At 36.7% G+C, this 10,597-nt stretch overlaps 1 protein-coding gene and 1 pseudogene across 1 annotated transcript in view; one reads left to right on the top strand and one right to left on the bottom strand.

Moving 5' to 3' along the window:
• Window positions 1-10,597, top strand: part of LOC105290172 (metabotropic glutamate receptor 8-like) — a 102,039-nt gene that overhangs the window by 58,026 nt on the left and 33,416 nt on the right. The gene's annotated exons all lie outside the window — the stretch shown is intronic.
• LOC111738039 lies at window positions 3,202-3,320 on the bottom strand (annotated as a pseudogene).

Genomic DNA, 10,597 nt, shown 5'->3' with positions numbered 1-10,597 from the left:
GGTATATGTTATACAGTTTTGTGTATTAAAAAGAGAAAATCTATCTCTGACACTTTAAGTAGATAATTTTGGAAGCTTGCTTCTCCCTTCTCCTGTAAACAGATCCTGTAGGAAGGCTTCTAAACTACATTTGGTCTGATTGCACTGCCCTTGCATATCTGACAAACAGTCTCCCATACTATGTCCTTATTTAGCTTGTCACCATAGAAGGTAGACTATGCTTTTCACTGCTATGGCATTAAAGGGCAGTTAGCTGTTTTCCATTTTCTCCCATTCCCTAGTGATTGTCAGGTTTTATTTAATTTTTTCATTCTTGGAATGAGCATTTCCAGCCTCTGCTGCCCAAATAAGTGACAGAGGCATTTGCTCACAATGGCAGGTTCTTAGCCATTGAGACAAAGAGTTTATAACTAATGCCAGCAGGTCATATGGTAACTCTAATCAATCGAGCCTTGTTGTTGGCCTTGTTCTGAAGTGTAAACCAGTTCTAGTCATCAGCCTCTGAAAATATTTTATAAGCATCTGTTTTCTGCCAGGCATTGATCACTCCTGCCACAGTCACCCTGCCATTACACTCAAGTCCTCTTATATGATTAAAGTCCATCCTGTTGACAGTTGGCCTGACCGGATTTGCTATCAGCTCTTCCTGGACCCACTGACGCTACTTTCTTCTTTTTTGTAACAGCCTTCATTGAGTGTCTTACTCTCTGACACCAACTTCCAGCCTGCCTGTACCCGCTTCTAGCGTGGTATTTGGATCTCCTGATGAGTTTACCAGGTCTCTAGACCTCGTCCAACCTGATCTAACCTGGTCCAGAGTCATCCAGGCTCTGTGATGACAGTGCTTGCTCTTTTACTTAATCTATCCTTTACTCACTGTTGTTTCTAATAAATATTATCTCTGCCACTGCTGATGACCTGTCAGCCTTCCCTTCTTCTTTTTACTTGCTGTTCCTGCTTTTTTTTTCCCACTGACTGCAGCTTTCCCCATGCTTCTTAGGCTCCATGTGGTTAACTAAAAAGAATATAAAGCATTTAGAAAGGAATTATAAGAATAAAGTACAGTCTAAAATGATTTATTTTTAAAAGGTCAGAAAAATAAAGTACGATTTTATAAACAGAAAGTAGACCATAACAGACAACAAATAACTTAATGATCTACAAAATAAGCCAATATTCACACAACGTTACTTCAATATAATGCAATTAAAAATAAGTCTAATCCCTTTGGGGTTGATATAGTACCTCATAATTTATATTATAATGCATTAAAAGCTATATAAGGAAGATCTCCTGCACTGACTAGCAAAAACTGAGCCTCTGGTATATCATAATTGCTAATGTTTATTCATTCATACTTATTACTATGTGCCAAACACTTTTGAGAGTATTTTTCATTCAATAACTTACTGATTCCTCACAATCTCCCTAAGAAGTGGTTCCCATTAAACTGTTTTACAGTAAGGAATCTGAGTGCAACTCTTCCAGGGTCACATAATCTTAGGTGGTAAAGAATGAAGTCAAACCCAGCTTATCTTTCCCCAGGAGGCACTATCTTAATCACCCAGCCATACTGCCTTTTTTCCAATTTCTATGAATGTTCCTTCTCTGTGAGTTTTGCTGCCTCTCCTTTCTTTTCCTTAGTCTTAAATTTCAATGTTCTAACTCTTAGTTCTCTACTTTTCTAACTCGATGTTCTTTCTTGGGTGAAGGCCTTGTTCCCTCTTCCTGGTGTCGTTCCCCAAACATACTATTCTGACCTGTGTCCTTTCCTCTGAGCGCCATATCTGCATCTCCAGTTGCTACTGCGTATATCAATTTATATGTCTGGAAGAGATTTTAAACAAAAATCCAAAAAAGCATCACTGCTTCTCTTTCAGTTTCAAATCTCTGCTAATGGCCCACTCTCTGACCCCAGGAATCTGGACTACTTTGTCTCCTTTACTCAACTCATGGATTCTATCACCAAAATCTCTGAGTTCCAAAATTCTTCAGAAACCTCTTAAATCTGCCCTTATTTCTTCATGACTAATACACTCAGGAGGTTCAAGTCTTTCTTATCTCTCACCTAAACTAACAAAAATCGATCACTCTTCTAACCACGAACTTTCTCTGCCCCCTAAAAATCTATCCTTCACTCTGCATCCAGTGTCAATTTTCTGAAAGTAAAAGAGAGACAGAGACAGAGACAGAGAGATAGACAAACAGAGAGACAGAGAGAGAAAGTAAGAAAAGCCTCAGGATTAACAATCTTCGTGGATTTCCCAAGGTCCAAACCTCTCCTCGACCCACATCTCACCTTAAGCTCCAGCCAATCTAAATTTTTTACTGCTACTGAACATGCTTTCTCTGACAGATGTGTTCTGTATTCTTTTTGTCTGGAAAGCACCAAACCTATTGCTCCATAAATTCCTTACTTCTTCCCTTCTTATTTCTATCAAACTTAATCTGTACCACTATTTAGGTGTATGTATTTGCCACTTGACTATAACTGTAGTACAAGGATCACATTAAAGTCATCTTGATATCTTTGAAATGTAACCTGATGCTTGGCACAAAGAAGGAGTTTAAAAATTATTCCTGAATAACTGAATGGATGATATTTCGTGATTTCCCTTGATAGCACATTTTAGTGTACCTAACTAAACACTGTGAGTATAACAACAAAATTATTTAACTTATAGTGGAAATGGAAGAATAGTCATATTAGTTATAATTTTTATTTAAAATGACCAAATTACTAACCTTGAATTAACACCACTGAATACTTTATGTTCTAGCTTGGACATTAACATGAGTCTGTTCTGCCTTGTTCTCTCCTTATAAAGAATCATCTGTTGATAGTTCTTATGAAATATGAAGGCTGGAAGAGAGCTATATCTTGATCTGGGTGTATACATATATAAAATTAATTGAGCCATAAATCTAAGATTAATGTTCTCTATACATGTTTTGGTCTGTATCTTATGCATAACTTAAAAAGTAACAAAAATTTAAAAAGTTGAAGGCCCGAGGAGTTCTCAAATATAAAGAAGCCAGTTATTAAAGATAGCAACCCTAGTCTTGTGCTCTGTTCCATTTTATTGTTTTGTTTTGTTTTGTTTTTGTTTGGTTTGGTTTTTTAGGTGAGGCAATCCTTAGTTGACCTCACAGATTGCAAGGATCTTGTCAGTTTACAATCCCTTATTTTTTTATTTTTTACTCCTACAGTACCTGGTCATCCTAAGTGGTCTCCCATCCAAGTTCTAACCAGGCCCGACCTTGCTTAGCTTCTGAGATCAGACGGGATCGGGCTTGCTCAGAGTAGCATGGCCGTAGACTCAGTTCCATTTTAAACAACCACAAAAGCAACAACAATAAAGCTGTTAAACATTAGATAGATTCGAAGTTGTTAATTTTTTGCATTGCTTATCTAATTATCTTACAAGGAGCATTTTAATATATGCTTACTGTGCTCAGTCTGGGTCTACTCAAGGAAACCAGAAACGTCACTAAGTATTACAACAGAGAAAATTTTAGAAGAGAGTTGGTTGTAAAGATGTTGGGTAATAAAAAGTTAAAGGGAATACTGAAGTAATATAGTAATAACTTCAAAAAACAGCTACTACTCCTTAGGGCTGGAGAAATAAAAGGGGAAAACCTAGAGTTATCAGAACCTTGAAGCTAGTAGGAAAGGCCCTGTGGATTTATGATTCACACTTTAGTGCAGGAAAGGTTTTCTGTGTGGCAGAGCTGGTACACTAGGACCAAAGGAGGGGACCGTCAGAGCTGGGGCTCAGACTTCTGAGGAGGGAGCCCTGCCCAGCTGCTGCAGCTACCTCGGGAGCCTAAAGAAGAGTTTCTTAGACCTAGATCTGAGATAGGCAGCTGCTATGCTGGACTAGTTTTTATAAGGGAGAGCATGAGGCTGCTCTAATAGTGATGACAGGAAATGGGGATAAGAGCCACATGTTGCCTTTGGGGTAAGAGTCATTGTCTGGAAGTAGAAAGTCCCTTCTTGCTTGTTATCCAGTCTCCCTACTGTAACCCCTATTGGCACAACAAAGCAGAAATCCAACTAACATGAAGGAAAATAGTTTACAAGAACCTGGCCCCAACATCACAAACCAGAGTATATGGAAGGGTGCATTTAGGGCTGGGAGACAGCAACTTCAAAACTTGAAAAATAATAAATCTGAATTCTGAATAAATCTCTCATAAATTCTTCCAAACAAGAGAGGTCTACCTTTGTTTGCCCAGAGACTTAAAAAAAAAAAAAAAGTGTCTGGTAACAAAATAAATATGCACTTGTATTCATGTCATGATATCCTATTTTATGCCAACAGTAAATGTAGAAGAAATTCACTATAGGTCAATAACTTTGATTTCTCCTAATTACCAAGTTACTTTCATCACTTAATGTGAAATAAATGCATAATTTATTACCCATAATCAAATTTCATGTAATAAAAGGCCGAATTTGACACCTTAGCTACATTATGTCCATTAGTTCTCTGTTATATGTAGTATCAAAGTGAAACTTGTATGTATTGGTACAGAAGAGGTCAGAAGTAAGGTGAAAAAAATGAAGAAATAAATAACGCTATAAAATATTTATTGTTAATTGCCAACTTGTTAATTGGACAAAAACAATAGAGCCAGCCAGCAATGCCATTTCCCCCCACTTTTCCGGAGACACAGTGTCTCCTGTGTGGGTTAGCGTTTTCCGCAGTGTTTTTCAGTTGCCCGTGGTGGTGCTCCTGAAAAGGGCTTCCCAAGATGAGGTCTAGGGCACTGGGGCCCTGCAAACTAAGCACTCCTGCTGGAAGCTCAATCTCCCAGGGCCCCACCAATGTTTAGACATCAAAACGCTAACACCCCAGCTTCTGAGGTCCTGACCAGGAGATTAGGATGCTATTGGGCCCTAGACCCCATCTTCTTTTACTTTGTCCAACACAGTTCAGTATGCATGGATAATCAAGTTTTGTTTTATTTGGCTTTTTATTTACAACAGAAAATATTCTAGGTAGGAATATAACATAGGAATGATTGGATTTCTTAAAGTCCCTGCTCCTTCCATATGCAAAACTGTTCCTCCCTATACATAGCTCTCTCTTGTCCTGTGGTAAATTCTGAAACTCTTTATGGCCTCAAAGCTTATTTCTCATCATGGAATCCTCTAACCCTGGGAGACCAGTGCCTAAAGCAACTTCTTTAAATTTCTAGGATCTGTCACCTGTCTTTTCCAGGACACATTTCGGGATCAAGGGATTTTTTTGTCTTAGCCTCGATTTTCTGGTTCTCATCTAGAAAACTATTGCTTTGCATTCTTATAATCATTTCCTTGAACTTTGTGTTCCATTCAAAAAGCAGGAGCTCCCCACCTAAACTCTATTGACAAACATCCCCTTGAGGCTTCTCCTTCACAGCTGGTCTGATTGCCTGTTCCTTCCTCCCTTTTATAGTAGGACACTCTCAGCATCCAGCATCATAGGTTACAATTGCCTATCATTTAAGCCTCACATTTATACTTCAGTATATATAGCTTTAACCCCACTTTCTGGAGGAAACTAAAGTGTCACACATACCAATTACAGAAATACTGTGATTTCTTCAGAAAAGATAAACATTCCACCCGGAAGAATTTTAAGATTGTTAAACAAATTCCTGAGTTACAATGATTGAAATGGGCCAAGGACATCAACAGACCCAGGTAGGACAATTCCAGCTGGGCCTGTTTAATAAGAATAGCTGCTTAAATCTCTTTATAAATGAATAAATCCAGACTGATGCAGCTTTAAAATAGCAACTCAAGTGACAGTATGCTAATAAAAATCATGGATTTGGGAGACAGACTTACTGTTCTATCCACAGTTTTACCTTAAGCAGCTAATTTATACTTGTTATACCCAAATTTTCTTTTGTTTTTAAGTAAAGATTTTCTTTTGTTTTTAAGTAAAGATTTTTACTTAAAGACTTGAACATAATTCCTGAAATATAAAAATCCCTGAAAAAACATAGGCGGTAAGCTCCTTGACATCGGTCTTAGCAATGATTTTCTCAGATTTGGCACCAGAAGCAAAGGCAACACAAACAAAAATAAGAAAGAGGATTACACCAAACTAAAAAGCTTCTACACAGCAAAGGAAATCATCAACAAAGTGAAAAGGCAACTTACGGAATGGGAGAAAATATTAGCAAATCATCTATGTGATAGGGGTTAGTATCCAAAATATAGAGAGAACTCATACAACTCAATAGCGAGGAAAAACAATCCAATAAAAAATTGGCTATTGTATATCTTCTTTTGAAAAACAGACATTTTTCAAAAGAAGATATACAATAGCCAACGGGTTTGAGAAAAGGTGCTCACCATCACCAGTCAGTAGGAAATGCAAATCAAACCCACAATGAGATGTCATCACACATCTGTTAGAATGACTATTATCAAAAAGACCAGAGATAATGAGTGTTTGTGTGAGAGTAAATTCTTGCGGCCTCTACAGAAATGACTGTGGAGGTTCTTCAAAAAATTAAAAATAGAACTACCACATGATCCAGCAATTCTATTTATGGGTCTTTATCTATGGGGATCAAAAATACTAACTTGAAAAGATATATAATGTTCACTGAAGCATTATTTATAATAGCCCAGACATGAAAACAACCTAACAGTCCATTGATGGATGAATGGATAAATATGTAACATATATATACATATATATATGAATATTATTCAGCCATTTATAATGACATGCATAGACCTTGAGGGCTTTATGCTAAGCGAAATAAGTCAGATCTCATTTATAAGTGAAATCTAAAAGAACAAACAAACAAACAAAAACCCAAATTTGTGGATATAGAGAACAGATTGTTGGTTGCCAGAAGTAGGAGTAAGGGGTGGGTGAAATGGGTTTAAAAAAAAGTTTTATAAGGTTCTTGTAAGAATGAATAAAATAGCAAATGTTAAGTTTAAAGCACTGGACACGGTCATGTAATAATTAGTAATACTTCTCACTGTACCTCTATCTTTCCATATACAGCTACATTTTTTGTTTTGTTTTGTTTTGAGAGGATATTGACACTATGCTGCTCTTTATTTCACCTTTGTGCTGAAATTGTCATTACTTATTAAATTCCTTCTATGTACCTGGTATTTAATATTACCCAGTTTCCTCTTGGATGATAATTAGTCCTTGGGTCAGCAGGAAAAATCTTTCTTTATATATAAAGCACAGATATGCCTTCAATACACAAAGAGATATATAATATACCTGAGATGTTAACATTTCATTGTGGGGAGATTAGGAAAAAAAATGTTTAAAAAGGCTCCTTGGGCTGGCAATATGAAAGATCATGCGAGAAATACTGTTTTATCTAACTGCAGTACCTCAATTTCTCTTGCAACCATCCTACGAGGTCTACAAAAGAAAGCTGAGAGGCAAAATGACTTATCCAAGGCCATAGAGTTGGTGAGTGATGGTCACATAAATGAAACAGACCTTGTGGTGATTTTACTTTCTGAGAGAGAAGTTGACAAATTACAGATATTATAGTAAAAAGCAATTGCAAGAAAATGGGCCCCACTGAAACTTTCCTAATTCAGAAAAATCTACTAGCATCTAAATGGAAGTAACAAGTATGACTTGGTTTCATAGTAGTGGAACTATTGAAACTTTTGGTTAAAAAATTCGGAGAACTCTTCTTAATAAAAATGAACTCTTTGTAATACAAATGAAGCCACCAATACTTCTTGTTATGGAAGAATCAGGAAGCCTAGATTTAGTATGGAATGTGTAAAATGACACTTATCTATCCTAGATGCTCCCTCCTTTTCTTCTTCCTTCCTTTCTTCCTTTTTTTTTTTTTTTTTTTTTTGACAGCAAACTCCTCGCAAATGAAATGTCTTATGAGATAACCAAATATAAAGAGGAAGAGGCAAGGCTCTGGCCACAGTGCCGCTCCAGCTTGCTGTCCCCACCATGACAATCATTAGGGAGCTTAGAACTCTTGAGCCCTGTGGCACCAGTTAGAAAGCCAGCAAATTCATTCCCATCCAGTCTTTGACTTTGGGCTTATACTCTGAAGGAATGATTGAGTTTACCAAAAGTTATTGTGCAAATAGTTCTGTCACTGTGCACATATGCCTAGTCAGAGATAAGATATTTTAATCACTAGTCACCTCATGAGGGAGTTTTTATTGATACATATGCATATGAACACACATATGTACATTTAAGTATTAGCTTACGAAGCAGAAAGGTATGAGTACATTTGCTGATATTCATTAACAGGATGTTTATCAACAATTGTTGCATTAATAGGCTGGGCTAATCTTCGTACATTAGTTCTTGTATCACGATTTAACTGATGGTTGCTCTCTCTTTCCTAATACAACTTTTGGTATTTTAAGAATTTCTAATGAAGGAGACTGAATGACAATAATTTAAAACTTCGTACTTAGTGGATCCCATCTATTAATATACTCCTTTCTTCAATTTGGAGATCTCAATTATTACTTTTCTTTTAAGTTCCCGGATAGTTAATTTCTACTCTAAATACAGTCAATGATCAAACTTTGAAAGAAAAATGTCAAGACCTGACAATCCTTTTTGATACGTGAAATCTATTCTGACTGCTGTACTATCATCATTGCAGTTTTAGTAGAACCCCCAATTAATGGATTTTAATCTACTCACTCAAGTATTCTTCATTCCTATTTACATGTCTGGTCTCCAGTTTCTTTGCCATTTAGGTATGAGCAAACTTTGGCTTGCTAAGCTGGCTCTGCCCCAGCTTTCAGCTAAAACCCTCCAGCAACTAATCTCTGCTTTAGAGGCCAATTTCAGACGTCTCACTGAGCCCTGCGGTGGAATTTTCATGTTCTCCTTTCTTTTTTGACCTTTTAGCTAAAGCCACAGTCTCTGCCCCAGTGCTGTAGCACAAATTGCAAATATCCCTTTATTAATTGGCCATATCCACGAGAGAATAAACAGTTCGTTCAATATATAAAGGTTGCATTTTCTTGTTTGTTTAATTGATTTTTAATTTTTGTTATTCTTAAAAATCCATTAGTAAATGCTCATAGGACGTTATTTATGCTATGAACTTAATCGAGCATATTTTTCACAGCAGTCATCTTTTTTAATCACTTACATAGTATTACTCAGTTTTTGGTTTTCTTTGAAGGGACTGTATTTTGTATATTCTTAAATATTGCATTTTGTGATTTTAGTAACCTAAGCCAGCAGAATAGCAACATATTTTCCAAAAAAAAAAGTACAGTTTGAAATTCTGCATTTTCAATCAACAGCAGCAGTGGTGTTCAAATGTACAGTTCTATTTTGAAGAATTTTATTGTATGTATTTATGTATTTGTGATGTATAAGGCAATGCACTTGGGGCTCTTTGAAATAAAAGGAAAACAAAATAAAATGTCCAGTTACCTGTCTTCCCAAGCATTTTTTTAGGACTTACCTAAGCATTTACAAACAATTATTATGCTCCTTCCCTGCACCACTGTTTTATATTTTCCTGATTTTGTTTGTTTTAAAAGATAAAAATATAAATTATAAACACAAAGACTTGAGTATTTACAATGTGATAAATGGATGGAGCTATGAAATGAGCCCTAAAAGATCAATAGAATCAGTATGACATCGACAATTAAGCTGCATGTGATTGGCAGACATTCTCTAAGATCTTTTGAAATGACGTTTAGTTTACATAATATTAAGTAGTGTGCCCATCTATTCGAGCTAATGGTTAGATTGCTTCTTTTGAAAAATGGTGATAACTTATACTATTTTATATGTAAAGACTTGTTAGAGTATGAGAATCATCATGTTCTTCTCTCTCTCTCTTTAGATTCTAAACTAATTGCCAGATTAATTCAGTTATACATAAATAAATAAATGGTCATCTTCATTACTGGTAAATATGGGTTGGAAAATACAGCCTGGACCTGAGAGCTGAATCTTGGCTTCCTAACACCCCGCCTTTCCCCAGTGGTCATTAAGTCTACTTCTAGAGACTTATATGAGAGAGAAGGGGCATGTCTGTGGAGCTGTGATTTCCCCTGCCTGTCATGCTGTCAGAAGCTGTTCCTCATGACAGCAGTTGCAGAGAGAAGAATGTGCCTCCTACAGCCAGCTGATTCCAAAAAGAGAGCCTGGAAGTAGCTGAGTTGTGCATTCTTAGTGCCTTTGCCTAATCTTATGATTCAGATAAATCATTCCGCCTTTCAGAGGAACCAACCTAGGAGAAGTGCCTGGGCTAGAGATTGATTAGGGATTAGTCATATCAACATAATGTTGATAGTTGAAAACTCTAAAGTGTCTATTATTATTCCAACTTAGAAAATGAAGAAGCAGCCTGATGGAGGAGATTAGGGATTTACTTGGTCAAAGTCACAGAGCTAGTAACTGATGGAGCAAAGCTTTAGATGTTCCACTCCGTGAGACCGCCTTAGCCCAAAGCAGCACAGCTATAAACCTACGCTAATGCACATGCTCACTCATTTTCTTTTTACATGGAGGCTTGCCATGGGATGTTTTTTCAGCAGTTCAAACCTACCTTCTGCTAAAATCTTTTCTTCAGGGAAAGGTGATGTCACTCT

This window comes from Pteropus vampyrus, unplaced genomic scaffold (assembly GCF_000151845.1).
Source record: "Pteropus vampyrus isolate Shadow unplaced genomic scaffold, Pvam_2.0 Scaffold33, whole genome shotgun sequence".
NCBI classification, from domain to species: domain Eukaryota; kingdom Metazoa; phylum Chordata; class Mammalia; order Chiroptera; family Pteropodidae; genus Pteropus; species Pteropus vampyrus.
The sequence above is the reverse complement of the archived record's forward strand: the minus strand, read 5'-3'. Positions and strand labels throughout refer to the sequence as shown.